The sequence below is a fragment of the Gorilla gorilla genome, chromosome 8 (assembly GCF_029281585.2).
Source record: "Gorilla gorilla gorilla isolate KB3781 chromosome 8, NHGRI_mGorGor1-v2.1_pri, whole genome shotgun sequence".
Taxonomy (NCBI): Eukaryota; Metazoa; Chordata; class Mammalia; order Primates; family Hominidae; genus Gorilla; species Gorilla gorilla.
In genome coordinates this window covers 113,635,415-113,658,604 of record NC_073232.2, presented here as the reverse complement: position 1 = coordinate 113,658,604, position 23,190 = coordinate 113,635,415, and the positions used below count along the sequence as shown (strand labels likewise).

Here is a 23,190-nt window from a genome sequence, read left to right as displayed (position 1 = left end):
GACTTATCCAGAACACCCCTTAAAAGAGAGCCTCGGGCCTCATCTTGAGAGCTCCAAGATTGTCCCCCATATCCCTAGATATCAGTCACAACTCTGGGCCTCTGGAGCTTCTGACTGACTGGCTTCAAGTTGGGGTTACCATGATCCCCTCTGTGGGTTCAATTAATTTGCTGAAGTGGCTCACAGAACTGAGGGAAACACTTACTTATATCTGCTGGTTTATTATGAAGGATATTGCAAAGAATACAGATGAAGAGACCCATAGAACAAGGTATGGGCGAAGGGGCTCAGAGCTGCCATGACTCCCTGGGCACACCACCCTCCAGGGATCTCCATGTGTTCAGCTATCCAGAAGCTTTCCAAACCCAGTCCTCTTGAGTTTTTATGGAAGCATTCCTTCCTCCCACGAGGGTATGAGGTGGGACCCTCTCAGTGGAGGGTCTTAAGATCCACAATCAGAAAGGAGGTGGTGGGAGATTAGAGTCCTGCCCTGGGGTAGGTGAAAGAAGGGCAGGAGACAGACTATTTCCTGAGGTCTGCGGCTGAGGCCTAACACACCCAACATTATTAACAAAAGACCATAAAAAGGGATATGGGAGTTATGAACCAGGACCATGGATGAAAACCTATGTATACATACATAACACCACAGGGGGAATATTAAAACTTTTAATTGGTCGGGTGCGGAAGCTTACACCTATAATTCCAGCACTTTGGGAGGCCAAGGCAGGTGGATCCCCTGAGGTCAGGAGTTCGAGACCAGTCTGGCCAACATGGTGAAACCCTGTCTCTACTATGGTGAAACCCTGTCTCTACTAAAACTACAAAAAAATTAGCCAGGTGTGGTGGTGGGCACCCGTAATCCCAACTATTTGGGAGGCTGAGGTACGAGAATCGCTTGAACCTGGGAGGCGGAGGTTGCAGTGAGCCAAGACCATGCCGCCACTGCACTCCAGCCTGGGCAACAAGAACAAAACTCTGTCTCAAAAAGAAAACAACAACAACAACAACAACAACAAACTTTCAATTAATTTTTAGTTTAAAAAATAATCTTTAAAAATTTTTTTGATACGTGTTCCCCTAATCTGATGTTAAATGGTTAAATGTCACTTACTGAAGATTGGGAATTCCACAGCACAAAGGGGTTGCCAATGGTTTCTTCCCTCATTCATTCTCTTTGGGCATATTGCAAAAAACTTAAGTGTGCTCAGAATTTAAGAATATTTTCACTGGGTGCAGTGGCTCATGCCTGTAATCCCAGCAGTTTGGGAGGCCAAGGCGGGCAGATCACGAGGTCAAGAGTTTGAGACCAGCCTGACCAACATGGTGAAACCCAGTCGCTATCAAAAATACAAAAATTAGCCGGGCGTGGTGGCGCACGCCAGTAATCCCAGCTACATGGGAGGCTTAGGCAAGAGAAACACTTGAACCCGGGAGGCGGAAGTTGCAGTGAGCTGAGATAGCACCACTGCACTCCAGCCTGGGCGACAGAGCAAGCCTCCGCCTCAAAAAAAAAAAAGAATATTAGTTAGTTTTAAGTAAACTGTCAATTGACTCTTCTCTAATTCTTTGCACAAGCCCTTCATTAGTCACTTTACAAGGTAAAAATAATATTGAACTAACCATATGTGAATAAACCAAAGACATTATCATTACAACTATCTGGACATAATTTACACATATATATTTACTTATTTATATTTATTTACCCTAAGTGTATATATTGTGCCTTAATATAGTAGCTAATGATGGCAGGGCATGAGTACAATTTGCAATTTGCAAATTAAGAAGTAAGAATATTTAGGATAAGTCCTTAAAATGTTTCTGATGGGTTAGGAGGCTACTGTTCTAGAGAGCAAATTTCCCAAATTTATTTTTAAAAGAACATAGCAAATTAAGGTACATGTCAACATTGCCATTTTTATAAAGAGTCTCTCCAACGTACATCAGATGAACAAAGAGCATTTTGGGAAGGCTGAACTACGAAGGTTGTGCCTATGCTAAGAAATGAAAGCAATTTTTCCATTTGGTATTTGTTGTAACAATTGACTCAGAGACAATTTATTAACCTAAGACACAAAAACAAATAATTTTATTTGCAAACAATACTATATCTTAGTATTATAAACTCCATTTGCTGGTAAATTAGATCTCTACTTCCAAAGATGACCAAACTTTATATATTCCAAAGTAATAAATTTCAAAAAAGTAGTTCTCCCAGCTGAATATATTTATTTTGAGAATTGCTTTTCTAATTCAAAAAGATGTTCCAAGGGCTTCAAATTACACTATTCCCCAAGCCTAATATAACTGCTTAAGGGCTGAAATATTTGAATCACAGCAGGAGCGGTAGTTACCACACAGGATAAATAGTAACCTGTACAAGTTGTTTTAAAAGACAAATCAGATTGTATTCCATATCAAGAAATCCTGATTATATACAGGCTAGTTTCAAGAAAAGTTCTTTAGGCAAAATTCTTATAAAAACTTTAATTATCAAGAGTAAAATTTCTAAATTTGATAAAGAACCATTTTTATTTACTTCTTTCCACACAAGTTTCAAAATACATAAATGAATTCCCTACAAGTCTTAAAAAGTATAAAATTAATCTATCTTAACTGATGCACCTCCTTAAAGTGTTTGGAAGCTGCTTGGGACAGGAAAATTAGAAAGAGAGTGCTGGACAGTACATTCACCCTTAAAAGTTGTTGTTTTTCTTTCTTTCTTTTTTTTTTTTTTTTAAGACAAACAAAGTTAAATAAAAGTGGTTGTGTGGGATGGCAGGCTGCTTTTTTTTATTTTGTACTTTCTCAAATTTGCTCTAATGTCTTTTAAAAAACTAAAGCTCATTTATTAAAAATTATCATACCAGGCTGGGCACGGTGGCTCACGCCTGTAATCCTAGCACTTTGGGAGACCGAGGCGGGAGGATCACGAGGTCAGGAGGTTGAGACCATCCGGGCTAACATGGTGAAACCCCGTCTCTACTAAAATACAAAAAATTAGCCGGGCGTGGTGGCGGGCACCTGTAATCCCAGCTACTCAGGAGACTGAGGCAGGAGAATGGCGTGAACCCGGGAGGTGAAGCTTGCAGTGAGCAGAGATTGCACCACTGCACTCCAGCCTGGGGAACAAAGCGAGACTCCGTCTCAAAAAAAAAAAAAAAAATCATACCAGGACATCAAAACTGATAAACATTGTTTGCTTTATTCCCTACAATGACTCCAGGAAGCAGGATGGGCAGTTTATCATCAGCTTCCATTTTACAAAATGAAAAAAAAGAAAGTGAGTGACTTCACAAGTATTTATTGTCTACCACATGTCATGCACTGGGATATACTCAAGAGTAAAACACAAAATTTTACTATCATGGGCTTTATTTTCTTTTCTAGTAGAAATAATAGACAAATAAGGAAAGGGGCATTTACTTTAGATAGGGTAGGCTCTAAGTAGGTGATTAGAACTGAGATATAAAGGATAAACGAAGGACTCAAGCAAAAAGTCAGAGTTGGAGAAAACAGCCAATGCAAAGGCCTTATAGTGGTCTTGCGAGAGTTTGGCAAATTTAGCTCACACCTATAATCTCAACACTTTGGAAGGCTGAGGTAGACAGATCGCTTGAACCCAAGAGGTCAAGACCAGGCTGGGCAACATAGTGAGACCCTGTCTGTACAAAAAATTTAAAAATTAGCCAGGCATGGTGGCATGCACCTGTGGTCTCAGATACTCCAGAGGCTGAGGCAGGAGGATCACTTGAGCCCAGGAGGTCAAGACTGCAGTGAGCTGTGCTGTGTTTATTCCACGGCACTCCAGCCTGGGCAACAGAGAAAGACCCTGTCTCAAAAAAAAAAAAAAAAAGGTGTTTGGCAAAAGGCCAGTGTAACTTGACTGTAACTGAAGACTGGGAGTAATGACCTAACAGGGTCAAAGACATAGGTGGGAAAGGACCAGCTCTGCCAGGCAAAACAACAAAGTTTACCATGCATAGCTTTAGTCCAAAAGGAAGATATTAGAACATTTTAGATCTCTGAAAGATCACTCTGGCTATTGTGTGGATACAGACTAGATTTAAAGGGGAGAGTAGCTAGAAAACTGTTAAACTTTTCCATAAAAGAAATGATAATAACCCAAAGTAAGTTGATAGCAGTGTAGGCAGAGAGGGGTAGACGAATTTGAGATGTATTTTGGAAGTAGAACAGATAAAATCTTGTGAATTGCATATCGGCATAAGAAAAAGTGAGGAGCCAATGATGATTCCAGGTTTCAGGCTTCAGTAACTGGATAAACGGTGGCACCATTTATTAGTATGGGAAGATCAGCAAAAAAAAAAAAAAAAACACAAAAAATCACAATTATGCAACATTCAAGTGGATAATCAGTTGAATACATAAAGGTAGAAGTCACAGTAAAAGGATGGGTTAGAGACTATTAGCCCATTAGAAATCATCAGCCCACAGATGGTATTTCAAAGCAAAAGGAATAGATGATCATCTAGGAACAAAGTGTAGACAGGAAAGAGAAGAGGGCCAAGGCCCAAGGGTTAAGAAACTCTAACATAAATAAAAGACTTGTCTAAAGGTCAAATGCTTAAGTGATCTGGCTCAATAAAGTGCTCTTTCATCATATCCAACTATCTCTTAACATTAAGAATAAAACAGGCTGGGCTGGGTGCAGTGGCTCACGCCTGTAATCCCAGCGCTTTGAGAGGCTGAGGTGGGCAGATTGCTTGAGGCCAGGAGTTCAAGACTAGCCTAGGCAACATGGCAAAACCCCACCTCTACAAAAATGCAAAAAAATTAGCCAAGCGTGGTGGTGGGCACCCGTAGTCCCAGCTACTTGGGAAGCTGAGGTGGGAGGAACACTTGAACCCAGGAGGTCGAGGCGGCAGTGAGCTGAGATCATGCCACTGCACTCCAGCCTGGGCAACAGAATGAGACCCTGTCTCAGTCAATCAATAAACACAGGCGGGGCGGTGGCACCTGCCTGTAATCCCAGCACTTTGGGAGGCCACAGCAGGAAGATTGTTTCAGGCCAAGAGTTCGAGAACAGCTGGGCAACAGAGAGAGACCCTGTCTCTACAAAAAAATAAAAAATAAAATAAAATAAAATAAAAATTAGCTGGGTGTGGTGTGGTGTTACCTGTAGTCCTAGCTACTTGGAAGGCTGAGGCAGGAGGATCACTTGAGCCCAGGAGGTTGATGTTACAATGAGCTATGATTGTACCACTACCCTCTAGCCTGGGCAACAGAGCAAGATTCTCCTCTAAACAAAACAAAAGAAAGCCATCTTTCCTAGCTAAAAGTTCTCAAATTTTAGTTTTTAATTTTGAAGTAACTCCATACTTTGGTTTCTATCAAGAATCAACTAACTTGAATCCCAATAGGTTTAGTATATTTTTGCCTTTAGCTATTTGTTGCTTTTGAACTTGACAAGCTATCTATAAAAATTTCCAAAGGCTGGGCATGGTGGCTCACACCTGAAATCCCAGCACTCTGGGAGGCCGAGGCAGGCAGATCATCTGAGGTCAGGAGTTCAAGACCAGCCTGACCAACATGGCAAAGCCCCGTCTCTCCTAAAAATACAAAAATTAGCTGGGCATGGTGGCACACACCTGTAATCCCAGCTACTCAGGAGGCTGAGGCAGGAGAATCGCTTGAACCTGGGAGGCAGAGTTTGCAGTGAGCAGAGATCGCACCACTGCACTTCAGCCTGGGCGACAGAACAAGACTCCGTCTCAAGAAAAAAAAAAATTAGCCAGGTGTGGTGGTGGGCACCTGTAATCCCAACAACTCGGGAAGGTGAGGCAGGAGAATCGCTTGAACCCAGGAGGCAGAGGTTGCAGTGAGCCAAGATCGCACCATTGCACTCCAGCCTGGGCGACAGAGTGAGGCTATCTCAAAAAAAAAAAAAAAGTCCCATGAAGGTATAAAAAGCCACAAATAGCCAAGAAGAAAATAAGGTATGAGACCTTAACTACCATAAAAAAGGTGTATTATAAAGCAGTGTGAGCTATATAGGAGGAATAAGTCCTAGTGTTCTATAGCACTGTAGAATGACAATAATTAACAATAAAATATTATATAGTTCAAATAGCTAGAAGGAGAATACTGAATGTTCCCAATACAAAAAAAAATAAATGACTGAGATACATACACTAATTACTAATCTGATCACTATATGTATCACAATATCAGTATATACCCCATAAATATGTACACTTATTATGTTAAATTTTTAATATGAATTTTTTAAAATAGAAAAGATTTGCCCAAAAAAAAGCTATATGAATAAGATAGTATGGCACTGATATAAATAAATGAACAATAGAACAGAATGAGTCCAAAAACTGATCAATACATGTAATGACATGATTTATGAGGGAGATAACACTGCAGATTGATGGAGAATGCATGTTCTTCCAATAAATGATGCTGGGGGCCATTGTAAATCCATATGGAAAAAAGTGAAATGGAATCCCTTCCTCACATCAAACCCAAAAATCAATTCTAGAAAGACTAAAATTCTAAACGTAAAAACCAAAACTCAAAAAGTCTCTAGTAGAAAATATGAGGCTATTTTCATGATCTTAAATTAGGGAAGGCTTTCTTAAACAAATCACAAAAGTACTAATTAAAAACACCCCCCACCAATTCACCTATCAGTAGAAGAAACACAAGCTAAACCACAAATAAAACAAAGACTCGGAAAAGCACCAACTAGACTTGGACTTAGGAAATGTGGGCTCTAATTCAGGCTGTCATCAATTGTGACACTGGCAAGTCAAACAAGTCCTTGGTTCTTCATGTGCTCATTTTTAAAAAGAAGAAGTATTCCACAATACTTTTTATCGATATCTCATAAAAACTCTTTTTCTAAGTAGCATGTGGGATAACATAAGATAAAATCCAAACCAGGTTTTCTGGCCAAAGTGTACTGCTGATCTAAAATTATCACAAAAAAGTCTTTCTTGAATGAGCTAATTAGATAGATAGCATTGTCAGTGTTGATACCTTAAGAGGATGAAGAAAAAGAAAAGAAGATGAATGTTTCCCAGGCCTCCCCAGAACTGCAGAGCATAAATAAGTGAACATGTTGACAATGTTTAAGGCTGACCTTGACAGAACAGAGTTTATTCCACATGCTTCTAGATGCAGAGTGTACTTACTAGAGTAAACTGACCTTGCTGGGCATTTGCTTGGTTATACTACATCTTTAATAAAACTTATAAAAATAGAAAGGTCCTGGAAATATCAGTAGAATAATAATCAAAGGATTTAAGTGTATCTGTCCATATATCCTGAAAAGTAAAATTACATCATCATAGACAGGGATTAATTGTGGCCGCTTGCCTGAATAGCTAGGGGAATGAGAACAGGATGTTCTGGGAGGATTTTTGATAACTACCAGCCAAGTCATCTCTGTACCATTTTTCCTGACACTACTAGGCAACATACTCAACATTTCATTAGCTTCTCAAAATGGCACTTTATGATGAAGCTCAAGTTTTACAGTCAGACCCTTATTAAAACAGGTCACAACTTAGTTATATTAAAATAATAATTATCAGCAAAACGTTTTAAATAAAACTATACTATGCAAGAATAAAAAAAAAACAAGCTAGATCAGGGTTCTTAACCCAGGGTCCATAGATAGGATTCAGGGATCTCTGAACCTCCTGAAATTTTGTACAAAACGTGTGTGTGTGTGTGTGTGTGTGTGTGTGTGTGTGTGTGTGTGTGTGTGTGTGTGTGTGTGTGTGTGTGTGTGTGTCTGGGAAGAGGAAGGATCCTGTGATACAAGATTTTCAGTGAAGTCCATAACCATAAAAAGGTTAAGAAGCCTTGAATTATCAAGTAGAAGAACACACACACAAAAAAAAAAGAAGAAGAAAGAAAGAACAAAGAAAATAGAAAAACTAAATTTAAAAAAAAAAGCCTTGAATTAGATGGTCCTTCTAGACTCTTAAATCCTATGACTCCATGCAAATTTAGTGACATTTTAGATAAGACAAATGATACATTTATTAAGGAAATAGTATTTTGCTTCCTTCTAATTCATCCATCTATCCTTCATCCAAGTTCAAAAAAAGTCAGTTTCACTTTTTCTTTTTCTTTTTTTTTTTGTGAGACAGAGTCTCGCTCTGTCACCTAGGCTGGAGTGCAGTGGCGCGATCTCGGCTCACTGCAAGCTCCACCTCCCGGGTTCACGCCACTCTCCTGCCTCAGCCTCCTGAGTAGCTGGGACTACAGGTGCCCGCCACCACGCCAGGCTAATTTTTTCTTTCTTTTTTTTAGAGACAGGATCTCACTCTGTGTCCCAGGCTGGAATGCAATGGAGGAATCATAGCCCACTGCAGCCTCAAAGCAAGTAGCTGGGACTACAGGTGTGCACCACCATGCCAGGCTAATTTTGTTCTGTTTTGTTCTGTTTGTAGAGACATGGGTCTTGCTAAGTTGACCAGGCTGGTCTCAAACTCCTGGCCTCAAGCAATCCTCCCACCTCAGCCTCCCAAAGTGCTGGGATTACAGGTGACAGCCACCAAACCTGGCCCCAGTTCATCTTAAAAGTGTTTAAAACTCCATAGTTTCAATTAAGCAATTAAAAATTCAGTTAAGTAGTGTCCCACAATTTCAAAACCTTCTATGTCTTGCCCTCAGTTGATCTTCCTATTTTTTAAGCCTCTCAAAGGTCTCAATTTTTAACCACAATGTATTTTACTTCTCAATAAGAAAAATAATCTCTCCTTAGGTCTTTTCCATCAGAAACCACTCTTTCTAGGTCCTGTGTATATTTTCAAATCAACTGAAAATAAGATCTCACTCTTTCCTACTGCTAATTGGCTGGACTGTTAGTCCAAACTTGAGCCTTTGAAAAAAGCTGTTAGTCAACTGCTAGTCTGGCCAAAATTTAGTGACTGATTCCTACTCGTATCTAATAAATAACACACTTTAAAAAAACACACAGAACTTACTAACTAGAACTATAATTTACCATAAACTACTCATAAGAAACTATAGTTCTGCTGACTGGCAAGTAATTTGCAAAGGCAAATCAGTTTAGCTACATAACATAAGTATCTACCTGCACGTACTGGCACTAATCAGGGCGTGAAATTAAACTTTTTATTCAGAAAGAAATAGCTGCTTCAAGGCTGTGATTTAGCCTGGGAAGCAAATATTAAGGTCATCCTCTTCTCACTGATGTTTATAGTATTTCTAATAGGAGACTCAAAGAAGGAGGGCTGATGGCCAACTTCCGTAAAGTGAAAATAATCTCTATGACGTAACAAATTTGCCACTTGCTTCACTAATTGCGCAGACTTAACAAAACCAGTTGCTAAAGTATAACAGAGATTAAATACTGAAAGCACAAACTGATCACTATGGATACCTAATTTGGTACTTCATTGAGCGAAGTAAAGAAAATTCAACAAATATAAATGCTACAAATATGTTTTACAATAACCTAGACAGGGCATGGTGATACAAGCCTGTGGTTCCGGCAACTATTTGGGAGGCTGAGACGGAAGAATCACTTTTGAGCCCAGGAGTTTGAGTCCAGCCTGGGCAACACAGCAAGACTCCATCTCTAAAAAATAAATAAACAAATAGATAAAATACCCTACAACCATTTTCATTAAAACATAGATAATTTTGAATTAGCTAGGTTAATGAGATCCTATTCAGTAATTTAGCCAATTGCCAAAATTTTCCCAACATTCATCAAAATCCCCTAATACAAACTTCAACTTACTCTGCTATACTATATCCATATTATTCTCATATCTATTAAAGAAAGCAAACAAGTAGAAAAGTAGCCCAGGGTCAGCACAGTGGCTCATGCCTGTAACCCCAGCACTTTAGGAGGCTGAGGCGAGAGGGCTCCCTGGGCCTAGGCATTCAAAGTTGCAATTAGCTATGATCGAACCACTGCACTCCAGCCTGGAAAGAAGGAAAGAAAGGAAGAAAGAAAAGAAGAAAGGAAGAAAACGGTCCAAATAATCATGAGCAAAATATCTGCTCGAATGGCAAGTGCAGGTGTTCACAACCAATTGCTTCAGAACTTGACTAGCCTTTTTTTTTTTTTCAAAAAAGGAAGACTTATAGAAGCCACAGCAGTCCTCAAAGTGTAGTCCCAAAACCAGCAGCATCACCTGTAAACTAGTTAGAAATGCAAATTCTCAGACCCCAACCCAGGCCTAAAGAATGGCAAACTCAGCATGGGCAAAACCCTGTCTCTATGAAAAATAAAAAAATTAGCCAGGCGTGGTGGTGCACGCCTGTAGTCCCAGCTACTAAGGAGGCTGAGGTGGGAGGATCACTTGAGCCTGGGAGGTCAAGGCTGCAGTGAGCTGTGATAGCACCATAGCACTCCAACCTGGGAGAAAGAGTGAGACCCTGTCTCAGGGAAAAAAAAAAAAAAAGCTCCAGGGAAGGCCCAACAAGTCCTCCAGGGAATTCAGACGTACTTTTTGTTACAAAAAGCCCTTAAAAACTTAACTCAATTCTCTAAGCAGCTTTAGTAGTGTTTTGCACTAAAGATAAAAGTTATCTTTATCTCTTTTACAATGTAAAAAGTACACTTTAATTGGTCTAAGTTCAAAAATGAAATAAAGATGATAAAGCCCATGTAATGTCTTTCCAAAATAGGAAACAGTCACCATTTCAAAATTGAGAAACAAAAAAAGTATTTAGAACTACCTAAAAATAAATAGGTTGATTTTACAACTATCACAGAAGAATCACCAATGGATGGTAAAACTACTGCGTGAAACAATGTTGTGAAATAAGATATTTACACAGTCTCCAAGTTTGCTCCTCTGAATACTTACAAATATACCTTTACAACAGAGAAATCTAGTGAATACAACCTTAATAAATGATCAAACAATATCTCCAATAATGGAACAAACTGACATTATATGCCTTCTGATGTAGTAGTGCACTAAGAAAAAAAAACACAGCATATATTATACTCCTGCCAAATTTTTTTACCCTGATCTAATCATGGAAAAACAATCAGACAAAAACAAATGAGGGACATTCTGTAAAACTACCTCAAACTCTTCAAAAATGTCAATTTCATGAATAAAAACCATTAGGGAACTACTGTAAATTAAAGGAAACTAAAGAGATATTATATATAACGTGATTGGATCCTGGATTTTTTTTTAAAGAGCTGTAAAAGACATTCTTAGGGGCCGGACGCGGTGGCTCATGCCTGTAATCCCAGCACTTTGGGAGGCTGAGGCAGGTGGATCACCTGAGGTCGGGAGTTCGAGACCAGCCTGGCCAGCATGGTGAAACCCCATCTCTACTAAAAATACAAAAATTAACCGGGCGTGGTGGCAGGTGCCTGTAATAACAGCTACTGGGGAAGCTGAGGCAGGAGAATCACTTGAACCCGGGAGGCGAAGGTTGCAGTGAGCTGAGATCACACCACTGCACTCCAGCCTAGGCAACAGAGCAAGACTCCATCTCAAAAAAAAAAAAAAAAGAAAAAAAAAAGACATTCTTAGGATAACTAGGGGTTCTGGATATGAACTGTATATTAAAAAATAAAAGGTTATCAGTGATCAGTGTTAAATTTCCTGAGTGGGATCTTGTATTGAGGTTAGGAATAAGGATGCTCTTGTTCTTAGAAAATACATGCAGAAGGTAAAATATCATGTCTGCAACTCTCAAATAATTTAGAAAGAAAGTATAACTGTATACTAGGAAAAGTCAAACGTGGCAAAATGTTAACAACTAGATAATTCAGGTGAGGGATATATGAGTTATCATCGTGTGTTTCTCATAATTTTTCTGAGGAGTTGAAAACGGAATGACACCATCAACACCTCTCTTCAAAATTATATTTCTCAAAAATAAGTCAAAAGATAACATCCCTCACCCACCAAAAAACTATAAAATACCTACTCTAAGGTGCATGCTAATTCTACAGTTCACATATAACTTCTATTTATGGTACACTGTGATGTCAAAGTGCTTTTATGTGTACTCTCTTACTGGATCTTCAACCCAGTAGATAGAACAGTTATTGTTATTCTCATTTTAGAGAAGAGGAAATTAAGGAACATGGTTAGTATAGCACAATGATTAACCACACTCACTCTGGAGCTAGAATGTCTGAGCTGGAATACCAGCTATGCCATTCACAAACTGTTTGATCTGGAAAAAGTAACAACCTGTCTGTGCCTCAGTTTCCACATTTGTAAATCAGGATGATAATAATAATACACACCTAATAAGATGAGAGGATCAAGTGAGTTAATATATATAGTGTCTAGAATCCTGCACGGTATATACTGAGCTACAAGTGTTGGCTGCCATTATTATTGTTATTTTATTATTATCACCACCCAAGAATAAGGTCAGAGAATAAGTAAAAATACAGTGATGCACCCCCTGACACTTCAGTCAAGTATGGTCAGATACGCAACAGTGGTCTCATAAAATTATAACACTGTATTTTTACCGTACCCTTTCTATGTTTAGATATACCAATACCATTGTGTTACAATGGCTTACAGGATTCAGTGTACAGTAACAAACTGCACAAGCAACAGGTTATATCACATGGCATTTGTGTATAGTAAGGTATACTATCTAGATTTGTCTATGTACACTCTGTGAAGCTCACACAACCACTTAATCACCTAACAATGTATTTCTCATAATGTATCACGTATTGTTAAGCAATGCATGACTGTAGTTAAGACAGGACTTGAAACCAGGTCTTCTGACTCCAATTCTTGTGTAATTTCCACTATGCCAATAGTGGTTTCAATCACTTATACTTAGACAAGGAAATGGAAAAATAAGTGTCATTTCAAAAAGGATGTACATATATGTACTTGACAGAATGCATAAACAAGAGAAGGAAGTTTGCTAATTAAAAGAGGTTGTTAATAGCCGCTGCCCTGTCTGGGAAGTGGGGAGTGCCTCTGCCCAGCCGCCCCACCGTCTGGGAAGTGAGGAGTACCTCTGCCCGGCTGCTGTGCAACCCTCCAAGTGTGAAGGGACAGCCTTGTGTGTGATCTTTCTGCCCTCCCAAGTTTGCATTTTTGACATTAAAGTTTACTTTTTAATTAAAAAAAAAACGAGGTTGTTAAATCTAATTCATCTTTAAGAGACACATGATCTGGATGCTTACAGTCCTTTATAATTTCCAAAATATTTGCTCTATTTATAATAATTTCATTTACTCCTCATAACAGCTCTTTGAGGTACAAAAGTAGGTATTATCTTTCCTTTCTATATGAGGAAAGTGAGACTCAAGGAGGTTAAGCAACATGCCCAATATCTATGACGTCTAGGAAGCAGAACCTGAAAACCAGGTCTTGTTTTCACTATGGTACAACGTAAAATTTACCTACCAATCTAAACTAATTACAAGGTATTTCAAAGAAGACACACTAACAAAACAGGTAGAATTCTCGCATTGTCAGTTATAAACAAAAGAAGTTATAACTAGTCCATTCAGCAAACAAATGTCACTTTGCAAAGCTTTGATATTTTTCTTAAATACCTTTGAAAACAAGGATCAAAAAATATGAACTCTTATAAAAAGGGCTTTATTGTATTTTTATAGCTTATTACATACCTTGTAACAATCATTTTGTTAAATATGAATGTCAGTTTTATTTTCTGTCCCTTTTTTCCTGGCTATTTACAAGCTTTGTAAGAATCGTTCCTTAATTAAGTCTAAACATAGTTTTATATAAATGGATTCCTGGAAATAAAACGTTCAGACTTAAGAAATGATTGTTACAGAGACTGTAACAGGCCGTAAAAAACGAGTGCCACTTTAAACAAAGATTTCTCATTTTAATTAAAAAGATAATCATCAGAACATTCCTACACTTAACAGAACCATTTAAATAAGCTTCTTAGGAAAAAAAAAATGTAGTATATTATGCAGGCCTCCATACTATAATTTATAACATATTTAAATCAAAGTCTCAGTTGATCCTTTAGTATGAATTCTTATATACTGTACCTACATTTTAAAGACACATTGAAAAAGAACAGGTCCAAATGAGATAAATCACATGTCTTTTTAACACAAATGCTTTCAAAAGATTATATTTTTCCACAAGACATTAGTAGAACACATTTAAGAGTACTTAAGAAATCCTTTGTAACATGACCACATATAAACCTAAGAATTGTATGTAGTTTATTGATGAGGTGCATATGTGTCAGGTAAGAGGACCATATTCAGAAGACTACCATATAATCAAAGGTGACCTATACCTACATGAAAAGAGTTTCTACTTTCAAACTCTGATATAAGTGGAAGCAATCCTTTCTGATTTTCAAAATGCCATGTCTGGATATGATTACAGGCAAAATTTGATAAAGCAGGATTCTTCTCAATTAATTTGACTAGCTTTTAAATTGTTTTTAAATTATGTGAAATTTATAGTCAACATTCCAAGAGAGAAGGAAGGAAAGAGATCTTGTAAGTTGTCATTATAATTAGGTGCAATTTAAAAATAGATACATCAGTGTTCTTCAACTTAAGTCACCTTTTCTTAATTACACTGAACACTAAACCTGAATCACTGCTTGACCGCCTATTTCTCATTTCAATATATTACTGAATACTGCTTCAAAGCGGATGTTTTCCCATGGAAACAAGTTATAATTGGGGCTGGGCACAGTGGTTCATGCCTGTAATTCTAGCACTTTGGGAGGCCGAAGTGGGCGGATCACTTGAGGTCGGGAGTTCGAGACCAGCCTGGCCAAAATGGTGAAACCCCATCTCCACTAAAAATACAAAAATTAGCCGGGCGTGGTGGCTCACTCCTGTAGTCCCAGCTACTTGGGAGGCTGAGGCAGGAGAATCGCTTGAACGTGGGAGGTAGGGGTTGCAGTGCACCAAGATCGTGCCACTGCACTCCAGCCTGGGTGACAGAGTGAGACTTTGTCTCAAAAAAAAAAAAAAAAAATTATAATTGGGAGCCTATTTCCTAACTGAGAACTCGGTAGCAAATAAAGTACTGACATGACTAACACCACCAAAACAAAGATTCAATAACTGTAAAACTCACAATCATTAAAAAGAAGGAAATTATGTTCCAGCTTCATAAAATGGGAGTAACATACCAATGATCAGCAAGTATGCATTCCAAATGTGAAAAACATAATTCTTCCATATTCACTCATTAAACAAATTTAACCTCAAGCTAATAACCAACTCAAAAAAAACACTAAATATTTAATTAGCAATCATTTAGTTTGCTTCTTATAATACAGACTGCTGCTTGGGATGATCTACAAAGGAGAAGAGATAGATGGGGCCAAATTAATATATTACTCAAGGGAAAGCCTTCCTTGCCTCCATCTAAATTACTTCCCTGAATAAGAATTATTAAAATCATACCATTGATCTTTGCTACCAGGAACATGAAATCAGTAAATGTAGATCATGATCTTGTTCACGATCTTGATCACAGTGTCCATAAGCGTTTCTCACTTATTTCTGCTTTAAAAAAATTACAGGCATATAAAAAAAATTTTGGTCATCCTATCTCCTCAGTTTATTAAAGGCCACAAGTGTTCTACACACCAAAGGTCACCAGAAAAAAAAAAAAATGCTCTGAAGTCACTCTCTTATCCACACTGTCACATGGCTTACTTAAAACTTTCTAGATAGGTTTCAGAGTACCTCAAACTTCACTGAAAAACCATGAATATTCAATAGTACAAACTCCTTTTTAAAAACATTAATGAAGTCTTTCATAGAATGTTAAAGTTAGGCATATCAAATATTTTGTTCTCATGACCATGCATTATCTTTTGTGTTGGATCCTCCATCAATAAAAGCATCAAGAATCGAGGAATGCATTAGGGAAATACAAATTGAAACCACAATAGGATATCACTATACACCTATTAGAATGGCTAAAATTAAAAATACTGATAATCCCAAATGCCGACACGGATGCAGATCAACTAGAACTCTCACCCATTGCTTGTGGGAATGCCAACTGGTACAATCACTCTGGAAAATAGCAATTTCTAAAAAGGTTAAACCTACATTTATCACGCAATTCTCCCTCATGGGTATTTAGAGAAATGAAAATGTTCACACAAAATCTATACACAAGTGTTTATTTATAGCAGCTTTATTTATAATCACCAAAACCAGAAACAACCCAAATGTCCTTCAGGAGTGAATAAACAAAGTCTGGTACACTACACAATAAAATACTACTCAACAATAGTAAGACGTGAACTCCCGATACATGCAAAAACATGGATTAATCTAGCTCAAAGGCATTATGCTGAACGGAAGAGGTCAGTAACAGAAGATTTCATATTGCACGGTTCCATTTATATGACATTCTCAAAAACATAAAATGAAGTGAGGAAGAGGGGGTTAGAGGTGGAGGAAGAGTATAAGAGTTTTTTGCGGGGAAGTGATACAATTGTTCTTATCCTGATTGTGGTTTACATGAATCTACACATATTAGAATTCCTAAAACTGTGTACACTAAGAAAAATCCATTTTACTGTATGTTCATTAAAAAAAAATTGGAATCAAAAATTTGCATACAGCAGGCATGAATAAATATATATATTTAAAGAGTAAAATGGAATGAGAGTGGAATGCCTATTCAATAAACTTTGGGAGTCTGCATGAATTGCTTTGTGTTAGAATGTTGTTGTGAAAGCACCACCACCACCACCACCTTACCCTATGACCTACAAAGCACCTTTACATTTACCTTATTTAATTGTACTGAATTACATCCTTTTCCTCTATGTAAAGATGCCATGGCTGATGGTGATTATGAGCTGAGGGACCAGCCACAGCATCTTTAAAATAAATGAAGATGATACACAATCTGTTCATAGTACTAGGAAAAACTACCAGTTTTATTGTGATGTGATTTTAATGTAGTACCTCAGTGGCCACATTCTGGGATGTTGCTATTGTCCTTCCACTAGATATACCTCTTCTAAGTGTCACAGCTTGCTTATTTTCCTACTCCCATGGTTCACTATTTCTCTAGCTGCAAACAGCCTACAGAAGTAAATTGTTTTCTGAAACCAACTTACTACCAACTAGTTGGAATTCAGAGAGTCCAAGCCTTGGCCATGAGATTTGTCTCATTCTGCCATCACTTGTTGTTGTTGTTGTTGTTGTTGTTGTTGTTGTTGAGATGGAGTCTTGCTCTGTCACACATGCTGGAGTGCAGTGGCATAATCTTGGCTCACTGAAACCTCCGCCTCCTGGTTTCAAGCGATTCTCTGGCCTCAGCCACCCAAGTAGCTAGACTACAGGCCTCGGCCACCATGAGCGGCTAATTTTTTTATTTTTAGTAGAGACGGGGTTTCACCGCGTTGGCCAGACTGGTCTCAAACTCCTGACCTCAGGTGATCCGCCTGCCTCAGCCTCCCAAAGTGCTAGGATTACAGGCGTGAGCCACTGCAACTGGCCTGCCATCACTTTTGATTCCAGTTAATTCAGCTCCTTCCTGCTGTGTTTCCCAAGTACAAGGCCTCACCTTTTACTCTGGTTCTAGCCACATCATTTCCCCCACTTCCCCTGTGTTGATACACTGGCCAGCACACAGTGGACTAGATATTTTGTCAAAGCATGATCCTGAGAAACACCAGCATCAGAAACATCTGATATGCTTGTTGAACATGCCAATTTTTTAGGCGTACCAAGTAAAAGGGAAGAGGGGGGAAAAAGAACTAAGAATCTGTACTACATTTTAACATGCATTCCAAATAATTCCTATACAGGGTAAAGTGTAGAACTATTACAATAGACACTAATCAGTATAGGCTGAATGAATCAATTATTTAGTTCCTTGCTAGGTTTCCCAGTTCCACTTTTGAGTTCAAGCTTGAAGCAACGCTTTGCCACCTGTTTCTAGTATTCACTGATGCTTTCTGCCTATTGATCTCCCCAGAATATCTGCCCCAGACTCCCTGCCATTATTCTCCTGCTGAATGTATACCCTTGTATATGAGTCCATTTTTGCACTGCTATAAAGAAATGCCTGAGACTGGGTAATTTATAAGAAAAGAGGTTTCATTGGCTCACGGTTCTGCAGGCTGTACAAGAAGCATAGTGAATTCTGCTTCTGATGGTTTCTGCTTCTGGGGAGGCCTCAGGAAACTTAAAATCACGGGACAAGGCAAAGGGGAAGCGGGTGCATCTTATATGGCCGAAGCAGAAAGAAGAGAGGGGGGAAGAGAGGGGGGCAGAGAAGGTGCCACACACTTTTAAACAACCAGAACTTGTGAGAACTCTATCACAAAAACAGCACAAAAGGCGGAAATCCGCCCCCATGATCCAAACACCTCCTACCAGGCCCCACCTCCAACACTGGGGATTATAATTAGACATGAGATTTGGGTGGGTACAGAGCCAAATCATATCACCTTCCCTTGCTAAGTTCCCCTGAGTCCACACACTTGGTTGAGTTGCCAACAGACACCTAGTCAATTTCTTTTCCCCAACTCCTAGCCACCCCGCAGCACCTGGCCTCTGTAGCTTTGTGCCTCCTTATCTGGCAGATCTTGATAAAACTGTGTTCCCAATAGACAGCGGTTATGAAATTACTCAAAACCAAATCCTGATATTTCTCTCACATAACAATTTGAGTACAGCTGGTCCAGAGATCTTCAGTTCAGCCTACTTTTTATGTGGATAAACTTTTCTTAACCTCTTATCATGGATATTTTTAAATATACAAAAAAGTACAGAATAATATATAATCTCCATCTAATCATCACCCAGCTTTCCACCTTCCAAGTCTCATATATTCTATCACTTTGATCACCTTTTTTTTTTTTTTTCTGTCTTGTTTGTTTTGTTTTGGAGACGGAGTCTTGCTCTGTCGCCCAGGCTGGAGTGCAGTGGCACGATCTCGGCTCATTGCAAACTCCACCTCCCTGGTTCATGCCATTCTCCTGCCTCAGCCTCCCGAGTAGCTGGGACTACAGGCACCCACCACCATGCCCGGCTAATTTTTTGTATTTTTTAGTAGAGACTGAGTTTCATCGTGTTAGCCAGGATGGTCTCGATCTCCTGACCTCGTGATCCGCCCACCTCGGCCTCCCAAAGTGCTGGGATTACAGGCGTGAACCACCGCGCCCGGCCCTGCCCATCTTTATTTATACGAATATATCTTAAATTCAAAGTCTCCTTATTATAGTTTGGGATCATCCCAACATCTTCACCCACCAAACACTCATTTTCCCTTACCTACCTACTGCTTTGATAACCCTCTAATTGCCCTTAACATGACTGATGCCAGCTATATTTTACTCTTTTTCTTCACTTGTTCTACCCTACTCTCAGCAACCTTCTTCATTCTGTCTCCAGAATATCCTTGAATATCTTTCCTCCTTTTCCATACCTACTGCCCTAGCTCAAGCCCAGTCTCTTGCGTAGACTATTACATACTTTAATTGGCCTCCCTGCCTCTCTGGTACCCCTCCCTAGTCTAATCCACTCTAAAGCACTAAGTGCTCTTTCATCTTTGTTGTTATTGCCCCCAGTGGGAATCAGATTCAAATGTAAATTACAGATCTTTCAGGAAAAAGTATTAACATGTTTATAGCTTGTACAGGGGCCACAGACCACAGATTTAAAGCCTCTGCACTATCAGCAACAAAGAGGATTAAATTTTTAAAATAACACCTAAAAACATCTGCTTCCTAGGAATAATTTAACAAAAGATATATAAAGACCTCTAAACAGAGAAATTCAAAACCTAAATAAATGGAAAGACACATCATTTTTGTGGACTATGAAACTCAATAGTGTTAAGATCTCAGCTCTCCCAAAACTTATATATGGATTCAATGCAATTCCAATAAAAATCATAAAGGTATGTTTTGTGGAAACTGACTAGCTAATTCTTTTTTATTTTTTTGGAAACAGTCTCGCTCTGTTGCCCAGGCTGCAGTGCAGTGGCACGATCTCCACACACTGCAACCTCCGCCTCCCAGGTTCAAGCGATTCTCCTGCCTCAACCTGGAGTACCTGGGATTACAGGCATGCCCCACCATGCCAGGCTAATTTTTGTATTTTTAGTAGAGACGGGATTTCACCATGTTGGTCAGGCTGGTCTCCAACTCCTGACCGCAGGTGATCCGCCCGCCTCGGCCTCCCAAAGTGCTGGGATTACAGGCGTGAGCCACCGCAACCGGCCTAGCTGATTCTAATACACATGAAAATGCAGGCCGGGCACAGTGGTTCACACCTGTAATCCCAACACTTTGGGAGGCCGAGGCAGGCAGATCACGAGGTCAGGGAGTTCGAGACCAGCCTGACCAACATGGTGAAACCCCGTCTCTACTAAAAATACAAAAATTAGCCGGGCATGGTGGTGTGTGCCTGTAATCCCAGCTACTCGAGGCTGAGGCAGGAGAATCACTTGAACCCGGGAGGCAGATGTTGCAGTGAGCCAAGATTGTGCCACTGCACTGCAGCCTGAGTGACAGAGCGAGACTCCATTTAAAAAAAAAAGAAAAAGAAAATGCAAAAGGCCAAGATAGCCAATGCAATCTTGGGGGAAGGGGAAGCTGAGGGGCATATACTATCAGATATCAAGAAATGTTATTATATAAAAATATAGAAATTAAGACAGTGTGGTATTGGCACAAGAACAGACCAATGGAGCTACTGAGAAAATCCCAAAAGCAGGCCTACATACATATATAGACATTAATATGACAAAAATGACCCTGCAATAGAAAAAGAACAATCTTTTCAATAAATAGTGCTGAATAAGTTGGCTATAGAAAGAAAAGGAAAAAAGAATTCTGATCCTTTTGTAGTTTATAAGCATGACGATCGGGTTTTCAGCCTCATGTGTGAGGTGTGCCTCCCTCAAACCTTGTTACATAGGCACATTACCTGTCTGGCATGGAGAAAGAAAAAAAAAAAAAAGAATGCTGACTTCTACCTCACACCATATGCAAAAATTAATTCCAGACGGATTGCACAGCTAAATGCAAATGGTAAATAAAACTTCTCACGGACTTGAAGAGGTACTTGTAACATATACAAATAGCAGCATTATTCACAAAGGTCAAAACGTACAAGCTTCCCAAGTGTCCGTTGACAACAAATAAAATGTGATATATACATACAATTAAATGTTATTCAGCCTTAAAAAAGGAAGAACATGGATGAAACCTGAGGACATTAAGTAAAATAAGCTAGTCACAAAAAGACAAACACTGTATGATTCTACTTATATGAGGTATCTAGAGGAATCAAATTCATAGGAAAAAAAATAGAAGGCTGGGCGCAGTGGCTCATGCCTGTAATCCCAGCACTTTGGGAGGCTGAGGCGGGAGGATCACCTGAGATCAGGAGTTCAAGACCAGCCTGGCCAACATGGTGAACTTCGTCTCTACTAAAAATACAAAAATTAGCTGGCATGGTGGCACACACCTGTAGTCCCAGCTACTCAGGAAGCTGAGGCAGGAGAATTGCTTGGCGGAGTCTGCAGCGAGCCAAGATGGTGCCATTGCACTCCAGTCTGGGCAACAGAGCAAGACTCCATCTCTGGGGGATAAAAAAAACACCAAACAAACAAAAAAAAAGAATAGTGGTTGCCAGTGGCTGGGATAAGGGAGACACTGATAGTATAGAGTTTCAGTTTTGCAAGACAAAAAAGTTCTAAAGATTATATATGCACAACAGTGTGAATATACTTAACATTACTGAACTATACATTTTAAATAGTTAAAATGGTAAATTTTACATGTATTTTACAATAAAAAATGTTTAAATGAAGCTTATATGTGTGTGTATGTATATAGGTACATATGTATGTGTGTCTGTGTGTCTGTGTGTGTCTGTCTGTGTGTGCAGATAAATAAAATCAACATCTTGGCCCAGTGAAGTGGTGCACACTTGTAACCCCAGCATCCCAGCACTTTAGGAGGCTGAGGCAGGTGAATCACTTGAGCCCAGGAGCTTGAGACCAGCCTAGACAACATGAAGAAACCTCATCTCCACTAAAAATGCAAAAAAATTAGCCGATGTTTGGTGGTACATGCCTGTAGTCCCAGCTACGGGGAAGCTGAGGTGGGAGGATTGCTTAAGCCCAGGAGGTCAAGGCTGCAGTGAGCCTAGATGGGAGAAAGGGAGGGAGGGAGGGAGGGAAGGATCTGTATGATCTTGGGATAAGCAAAGAGAAAAAGTGCTAACCATAAATTAAAAAATTGAAAATCTTGACTACATTTTGACTACAATAAACCTCTACTCATTTTGTCAGGGCCAGGCAAAACAGACATCTGCAGGATCAGCAGAGGTCTTAGTACAGGATGACAGAGTACCATCAGGATAAGGAAGAAGGGGCGGGCCCGATGGCTCACACCTGTAATACCAGCACTTTGGGAGGCCAAGGCGAGAGGATCACTTGAGTCCAGGAGTTTGAGACCAGCCAGGGCAACATGGGGAAACCCCATCTCTACAAAAAATTAGCCAGGTGTGGTGGCAAGCACCTGTAGTCCCAGATGCTCAGGAGACTGAGGCAGGAGGATCACCTGAGCCCAGGAGGTTAAGTGAGGCTGCTGTGAGCTGTGATTGTGCCACTGCACTGCAGCCTGGGCAAAAGAGTGAGACCTTGTCTCAAAACAAACAAAAAAACAGGATAAGGGATATGTCCATACAGAAATACGGCAGGTAACATGGCAGCCCTGCACAGAGTGTTGAAGTCCAAATGTGATGTGAAAAGCAATCTAGTGCAGGTATCGGGGAAGGGTGTTCATGGAAGGATGCAGGCCAGCAATCTGACATGGGGTTTTGGAGCCTAAGTAAGTCAAGGACGGCATCTATATAGTGGGTATGGGGAACAGCAGCAACATGAGAGTGGTCACATAGAAAGGGGCTGATTGACTAAGAAAATATGTTGAGGATAATGAAAGCCAAGTTACTCACTGTCAGAAAACGGAGTTACAATTATGAAATTATTGAACGAACCCTGTGGTATTAGACTGGAATTGGGGATATCAGTGTGAACTCATGGTTTTAAATAATACATAAGATAAAATAACAACATAAATGTGCAATGTGCACCTGTGTGTGTGGTGTGTCCAGTATGACGGCTTGTGAGCAGTGACACCCCAATAGCAATGAGCACACTTAACACCCAGATCTGGACTTCTACATGTCATTCTCTACTAAAAGAAACTTCT

At 39.5% G+C, this 23,190-nt stretch overlaps 1 protein-coding gene and 1 non-coding gene across 11 annotated transcripts in view; one reads left to right on the top strand and one right to left on the bottom strand.

Annotated features, from left to right (window-relative positions):
• Window positions 1–23,190, bottom strand: part of BTRC (beta-transducin repeat containing E3 ubiquitin protein ligase) — a 204,891-nt gene that overhangs the window by 165,789 nt on the left and 15,912 nt on the right. The window lies entirely within an intron of this gene.
• Window positions 20,806–20,906, top strand: LOC115936137 (small nucleolar RNA U13). Its single transcript, XR_004071715.2, has one exon. It is a non-coding gene; the product is annotated as a small nucleolar RNA U13 (small nucleolar RNA).